Below are 8,311 nucleotides of genomic sequence, written 5' to 3' on the forward strand. Positions count from 1 at the left end.
AATTTGTTTTTTCTCTGAATGCACATTAGAATCATCCGGATATTACTACACAAAAATACTGATGCCTGGGCTCCACACCAACTAGGCTAAATCTGGCTTCCTATGTAAGGAGCCCCTCTTATATCATCGGTTCAGAAACGCCAGAGGATTATAGTGTCGAGCCAGGAAGGCATCACTGGGAAGAATACAAAAAAAGACCTAGCACACAGTAGCACTCAATTGATGGTAGCCTCCACCCCCCACCCCCCATTGAGATCATGTGTGAGTGAAGGGAGATTCTGAGCCAACACAGGAAAACAAATGGTACAGCCCAGACTTCTAATGCAATATTTAAGCAAGCACAGAGATTGTATACTATACCTGTAATCTCTGCATTCAGAAATATACAAATGTGGGGGAGGGGAGAGAAAACAAAAAACCTACGGTTAGGAAGACTATGGCTAATGGTGACTTTAGGCATGAAAACCATCCTTGGATGTCTGAAAATCCTTTAGAAAGCACTCAAAAGGACAAAGGAAGAGGAGGGCACTCTAACTAGGAAAGGCCACTTGTACAAAGGAATGGTGTGTGGGGCAGGCTAAGGACAGCAGTCTAGCTGATGGGACCAGGTCAAAGGAAGGAGAGTGTGAAGTGCAGCTATGAAAATCTCAGCGTAGCCACTGAGGCAAAGGCCTTCATCCCAAAGCAAGCATTTTCATTCTATCTCCAGTCAAAGGAATATTTGTGGTTTCAAGACTAGCTCCATGATAAGAAGAAAAAAATATCTCTGGACAGTGTTGGCTCAGTGTTGAAAAGGGCCCCAAGAGCCTAATCTGGTGACACTATACTGTGGCAACAGGTACCGATAAACATATATTTAAATATCAGCACCAACATCTTGATCCAAGACCAACAAGTGGATTGCCTGGCTTCCCCTCAAGCTATTAGCACACTGGATCCTTATGGACTGGACACAGGGGCCACAGACTGCTATCTCACCAAGCATGGTCCATTACACAGCTTCAAGAAAATTAGCTGGATTTGAGGCCGTGTCTTACTCTTTATACTATAAAGTTGGTGTCACAGAGATTACTATAAAACAATGGCATCTGTAGCCCCCAGGACATCACTTCTGTGAAATCTCCCTGAATTCCAACTATTTAACACTCAATGATCAGTTCCTATACAGGTCTACCCTGAAGCTGGGTCCAACAACTGGTTTTAAATGGCTACAGTCATCTGATAGTCTCCCTGCTACTGAGAAGCGCAGTCAGTTTGTTCCTCTCTGGAACATAGAATGGTCTTGGTGACTTTCTCAATCAAGAGGTTGGCAGGGCCATGTTTTAGAACCTCCAAGGCAGGTTGTGTTTCGTTAGAGGCTCCAGAATGTCCAGATGTCCAAAGCCATGTGGGCTTGTTTTCTGAACTCTCCCATTTAAAGCCCAGAAACCATGCAATAAAAAGGTCAAGACATTGAAGAATCCAACTCGGGATGACAAGTCTCAGCTGAGCACCCAGTCACCAGCCAATATCAACCACAGGTCATGTGACAGCACCGTGGACATGCAGCCCACAGAACCTGGACATCCCAATTAAGAACCACTGAGCTGAGCTCAGTCAGCCCACCAAAGAAAGGACAATTAATAATAAATTGCTTTTTTTCCCAATCTACAAAATGTTGATGTGGATTCTTAATGTTCTTTAGCTATGATTAAACACAGGAAGTGCCACTCGCCTCTTCCCCTGTCTCTTACCAAGGGGCTTAGAGACATGTGCTGAAAGATCAATGTTGCTGCTAACCTCTGTCCTCATTTTGAAATGAGGCATCTTGAACCACTCTGGACGACATGATCAGCAACATGAACCACTTGAATCTAGACCTTAAAATCATGGTCAGAGCCATGCAGTGGTGTTGCACACCTTTAATCCCAGCACTTGGAAGGCAGAGGCAGACGGATTTCTGAGTTCGAGGCCAGCCTGGTCTAAAGAGTGAGTTCCAGGACAGTCAGGGCTACACGGAGAAACCCTATCTCGAAAAACCAAAAGAAAGAAAGAGAGAGAGAGAGAGAGAGAGAGAGAAAGAGAGAGAGAGAGAGAGAGAAAGAGAGAGAGAGAGAGAGAGAAAGAACCATGGTCAGTAGCTTAATAGTCAGACATTGATACAATACTTTAAAATATCCTCAACTACTTGCCATTTATGCTTTGGATGAAGGGTTGGCAAATTTTCATGGACTAGAAAGTAAACATCTAGGACTCTGCATGTATCAGAAGGTATCTACAACCATTGGGTTTTGATCTATAGTGCAAAGCACCTGTGGAAAATATGAAAATATGTAGTGTGGTCCTGTCCTTTTTTTTAAGGCTCAGAAGGTATTTTGGACTTCAGGCTCAGTGTAACTATGGAGTTAATGGATGTGACTCAAAGTTTGGGATAGTCTACTAGAAATCTGCTGGCAGTCCCAGCTTTAAATATACCACTCATTCTACTTCCAATGGTCACTTAGAATTAAAAAATTAAGGACGCCAAGGATACCTGCACATGTAACAGAAAACTGGAAATCCCACCCTCTCAGGACTATGTATAAAGAAGAAAGTTATTAAGTATTCAGCAATATACACAAAAAGGATCAAACTTCTTGGCCCCTTTCTTCCTTCCTTTTTCTCCTTTCCTTTTCCTAGCTGCTAATCGCTGTAAGACCAGAGGTCTAAAACCTCACAGCAGCTTTTTGATCTTTGACTTCAGAAAGAATTTTAGTGCCTTAAGTTTACTGTTCACATAACTCACAAAAATACAACCCCGATATACTCACAACTAATAGCCGGTTGACAACAATGAATAATGCTATTAAAAAGGAAATGAGTTATGGTAACCTTGTATAAAGTGATGGATCGTTCAGCGTTGCCAAGTTAAGTACTGACTGGAGGCTAAAGAGAGAGAAGGATGGAGATTCCATTAAAAGTGGAAACATTACTGAAAGTAAAATAAAGTGCTTTGGAATAAAATATACAAGGGCCCAGTGAGCGTGTTATATATTAAGGCAAAAATCCAATTTCTTACACGGATTGTATAAGACAGAAGAATGATCTAATGAAATCTTAAATGAGGACTATAACAAGCGTTCTCAGATAAAAATCATATGGTTTCCGTTTATACTTTTCCTTTTTACTCCTGGCAAATGCCAGGTGCATTTGAAGGAAAACTTATTCATGCTGACTTTAAAATGTCGTACACTTTGTTATATGTATACAGAGCCGGGGGTTGGGGGAGTGTGAGCCAGAGAAAACTTTAAGAGTGGCGAATCATTCCTTTAAAAGATGAGGAGGAGGAGGAGGAGGAGGAGGAGGAGGAGGAGGAGGAGGAGGAGGAGGAAGAGGAGGAGGAGGAGATGAAGAAGAGTTACCTGTGCACCCAGGCATGATCCCACACACCTGTAATCTCAGCACTTAAGAGGCCAGGGTGGGAGGGGACAGAGGGGCACGAGTTCAAAGATAATCGCTATAACATAGAAATAGTTCCAAGCCAGAATGGGTTACGCTGTGAGATCCAGACTTAAAAATCCAAATGACTAAGACAGAGTCTGATGTGATAGGCAATGCCCACAACACCAATCTGGTCATTAAAGAGTGGACGTCAGAGTAAATGAACAACTACCTCTTGAAACAAGGGACATGTTTGCTTAAATAACTTAAGAAAAATGTCCCTCGGGTACACTTGCAACCAAAGAAGCGGAAAGCATTTTAGTACACAATGACTAAGCAGAACGTACGCACGGACAGCGGTCCTTTGCCGACAAGTTGCCATCATTTCTACCTGGCTAAGTACTAGACTAAATAGAGATGTTTTCTGGTGAGAACAAGGACAGGAAGGAGGCAGCACACTGAGGAGGGAGGCAGAGGAATCTGACACAAACAGATAAAGAAGAGGAGATGATACCAGCGGAAAGATAAAATCACCCTGGATTAGCTCCTCAACTTGCCCATCACACACAAGCATCCTTGTCTGGTGCAGCCTTGACGCTCCCTCCCATTCTGTTTAAATTCCATGTGATGCATATTTCAAGCCATTGTACCTCTTAACCCCTGAAGTCATGAAAGTAGGGAGTACATGGAAGAACTAAGACTTACCTAGGTCACTTATTCCCGCTGTGTTACAAAATAGCAATGGCTTCCATAGAAGTTTCCTTCATCAGCTTAAAGAAGCCTGTGCTCACTGATGGGAGGCAAGTAGGTGCTGCGGTTGGAGGCAACTGTAACATGAACTCATTGTTCCAAATCCGATACTATTTTATAGGGAGGGTGGCTTTCTCCATGAGCACTAAAGGGCCTGTTAATGCTACCCACAATAAGAGCTGCTTCTTGAATCTAAAGAAGCTGGCTAACTTGGGGACTTACGCAGCTCAGAATTTTTTATGAGTTCTGCAAGTCATATCCATGTAAGCAGGTGACAAAAAACATGCAGGTATACTAAGAATACGGTTCTGTGACTCCCAGGCAAAGTTGGCAGAGGCGATGGCAGAGAGCAGCAATTGGCTACCATCTCATTCTGAATCGCATGCTCTTGTTGCCCTGGCTCTGGTCAGCATCATTAACATTCCTGGTCCCAAGGTTTCAATCCGCCAAAAGCTAGAGAAGACGTTATCAGGAAGCTTGACAAGCTGTGGGCAGAATCTGATGTTAAAGACGGTTGAACCATTTCTCACCAAGTGCCTAAAACACCTAGAGAGTCACAGTCTCGCTCTATCTCAGGGAAGGGAGAATAAAGCTTCATTCATAATGCAATAGGTAAGACGGAGTTAAGAATGATGAATGAGATAGTCAGGAAACACGTGAGAACATGTCTGACAGGACAAAGCAACCCCAGATGAATGACAGGTTAAAAAAAAAAAAAAAAGTCCCCAATCTTGCTTTTCTGAGCTACACAATACATGTAAGTTAAGACAACTTAGAGAATGTAAACTCACTTATCCGGGTTAAAAATTTGCTTTCCAATCCTTTCCAATAGGCAAATGGATTTAATAACTAGTAAAGCACTTTTGCATTCAATCCTTACTAAACATTTTAAACAAATGTCATCAAAATGCTGCTTCTTGTTATACTTAGTTGGAAGAAAATCGATGGCACAATCACCCACAGGGAATCCCCATGTTATTCTCAGAATGAAGGGAAATTCATATTTTTTTCTTTTGTAAATTTCAAGACTCTCCTTTAAATATAAAAGACATGAACATTCTAAGATACACAGTATTTTCCAGATAACAAGTGTTATCTTTTCCTATTTAGAGTTTCACTTACAAAGCCTTCTGACTCCCACTAATAAACTAAAATGGGTTGGAGATAGCCTTCTTTCAGATAAAAAGTAGACGTGACACTGTTCATCACCTGTCAGTAAGTGTCCCCCGGAGCCTTCAGAGAGCTGTTTTAAACTCCAAAAACTGTTTGACAGCATGCTGCTTAGAGCAACTCTTCTCCCCAAAGTATTCAAACTTGTTGATTCTCAGGGACTAAGCAGGGAAGCTCTGCTTTCACCCCTGTCCTGGGGGGGCTGGAGACCCCTTTCTCAGCTACGGACTCTTTTCCTGGTTTATTCCTTTGGTTGTACTCCTTGATGTCTCGATAGATATCCCTCTTACTTTCCCACAGGGCATGCAAGACTAAGTTGAGGTAGCAGACTAGGGTGGCTTTTTGTTTGCGTTTTTTTTTGGGGGGTTGCTTTATCTTTTGGGAGTCCATACACATTTAAAGTGGCACTTAGGGCAGGAACAAAATTAGCGAGTGAAATAAATTTATTACAGAAAGCAATTGCCATGCCAACAAGCTACCTCCTGGCCTACAATGAAGATTAAAGAAGCCAGCCATTGTGCAAATGATTGCTAACTGAGAGCACCAACTGCAGAAAAAGTTGCTGCGCATTCACTGACTGTGCCAACCGCCCAAAACAGAGGTGGACTCACCACCGACCTCAAGCTTTGCCGCCAAGTGAATGAGATTTATGGTGTCAGTAACAGGACATAACTAAATTAATGAAGTAAGGACACAGACAGCGGATAGAACCGTCGACTTTGGACAGTGTGGTTTATAGAAAGCAACTGTGGTAATCTATCCCCAGTTCATTGAGAGCGGTCAACAAATTCAGGTCTGCAAAACGGCCAGGATGCTCGCCTGCCACCCAAGAGACACATTTCTATCCCCACCGCAGACCAAAACCAACCCAATCAAACAAAAGAACACAGCTAGTGATTCCTCACTCTTTATTTCCAAAACAGATACATTGTTGTCTTTGGAAGAGAGGAAGAGCTCTTCTAAGAAACCTACAGAATGTCAGTTACAGGCTGGGGATGCACCACAGTTTGCTTGCACAGCGTGTGCAAGACTTTGAGGTCAGCCTCCAACTGAGGGAGTGAGGCTAGCCACACCCCCTCACCTGATCTCCCGCTGATCCATCCTTAAAGCTACTGTCAATTTACAACTTAAAAAACTGATAGGTGAAAGGGTTCCTGTATTTACTGAAACAAGACAGCACCATTTAAAAGGGAAGCCATGTTCAGAAAACTGTACTCTCTTCTAGATTACAAACATAAATGAGTGTAAATCCGGTTTTAGGCAGCATATTTGTGGTCACGGATTTACGGGGCTGTTTTCCCACTGTCTTTAGATACTTTTTGTAGCTTCAAAAAGTGGGCCATTTCTTCACAAAATGTGCATTTTGAAACAAAGGTGTGCTTGTTCAAATTAAAATTAACCTAGGAGAAAATGGAACAAGTGGATCTGTTCCATTCAATGGGGATTGAATAAAACATTTGGTAAAACATCCATGGAAACTATTGTGGAGTATTTCAAATTATACCCTCTTAATTACTTAAAAAGCACTTTTTTTTTTTTTGCATTTGGACACTTGAGTAAGCATACCAGAATTAATATGCTCTTGTGAATGAATGTTGAAAAACCTTTCTCCATTAATTACAATATTTAGAATGGAATAAATGTGTGTATGAAATAATCTTGTGAGTAACTGAATCTATCCACGTTAATCTACACTTAGTGTGACCACTGAAAAGTCAACAGAGGTTCCTATTAAGTAATTGTACAAGCCTGAAAGTCAGTCACCAGCAACTTAAGAATTCTTTAAAAACAACTTCTCTGATCACAACAACTCCAAACCATCAATTTATGCAAACCACCAAATTGCCTTGAACTGTTATTTGGGTGACGTTATTTACATATTCGTGGTCACATGACCCTATCTCACACATTTCTAACTTCTCATAGTATTTCAAAAAGAGCAGCGTTCACGTTTCTCGGGCATACAAACACGGCCAAGGCGCGCAGAGCTTCCTAGAGCCTGCTCTTCTCTCCCAGGGTGCAAAATGGCTTTCCCCGCGATTTAGTTTCTACCCTCTCTGAATGAGACCGGTGTTAATAATTTCATTTGTTCCATTCTGTTAGTGGCCATTTCAAGTGAAAGGCCAGGACAGGTTCTAAACATGCTAAGTTCTATAAAGCCATTAGCAATAAATTTGATCTGGCAGTTTGCTGGGACAATGGAAACTGCTGAAAGGCGTGTTAGTCATTCCGGACAAACCCACCGGGATTAAAAGAATGAGTTAAGATCGTCTAAGGACGCAGTAAGGAGGGGGGAAAAACAGTTGGATCTCTGTTTCCCAATTGCTTGGAGACTTTGTTAATGGCTGGTTGCAGCTTTACCTTTCTTTAACTCAGTTGCCCAAAGCCTTCCTCCCAGTTCTACTAGTTAGGTTTTCTTCAGTACGCATATAAATAAACCCAAAGTGCCCTTCTTTCGGTAAATTCCTATTTATATGTGAACTTCCTCATTTAGTTATCAATTCAACATTTGTCAGCTATCTCAGCCTGATGCAAGCGTAGGCCTTGATTACTTTACACCTTAGTGTACACCAAACTGTGAAAGCAAGGAAAGTCCAAAGTTTGCGCAACTCTTTTTCAAATCATTAGAGCCCTATCAAACCAGCGGCGAGGTCTCCGCCAGCAAAGTCCGCAGCACCACCCTGCCAGCAACTTTCCCGCAGAAGAGAGGATGCTAACTTTGGAAACAGGAGCCAGTCAGCTAGAAACCTCAAATCCCCCACCCCCTACCCCCCACCCACCACCCCCCAGCTAACCCGCTGTGATCAAACTGCCCAGGTAGCCCAGTCAACCTGTTGAGGGAGGATGCTAGGAAGGAGTGCGGGATGGGATGGGGTGGAGAGGAAAGGAATCAGAACTAGTGTCCAGAAACGGCATCTGCACCCCAGTTCAGTCCTCTGCAGTGGGCCACCCAGGTCAGCACTCGTGCTGTGAGGGGCTCACAGGTGGGGAC

General features: G+C 42.7%; 1 protein-coding gene across 1 annotated transcript in view; it reads right to left on the reverse strand.

Annotated features, from left to right (window-relative positions):
- Positions 1-8,311, reverse strand: part of Dbx2 (developing brain homeobox 2) — a 31,209-nt gene that overhangs the window by 22,098 nt on the left and 800 nt on the right. The window lies entirely within an intron of this gene.

This window comes from Mus musculus, chromosome 15 (assembly GCF_000001635.26).
Source record: "Mus musculus strain C57BL/6J chromosome 15, GRCm38.p6 C57BL/6J".
In the NCBI taxonomy this organism is placed as follows: Eukaryota; Metazoa; Chordata; class Mammalia; order Rodentia; family Muridae; genus Mus; species Mus musculus.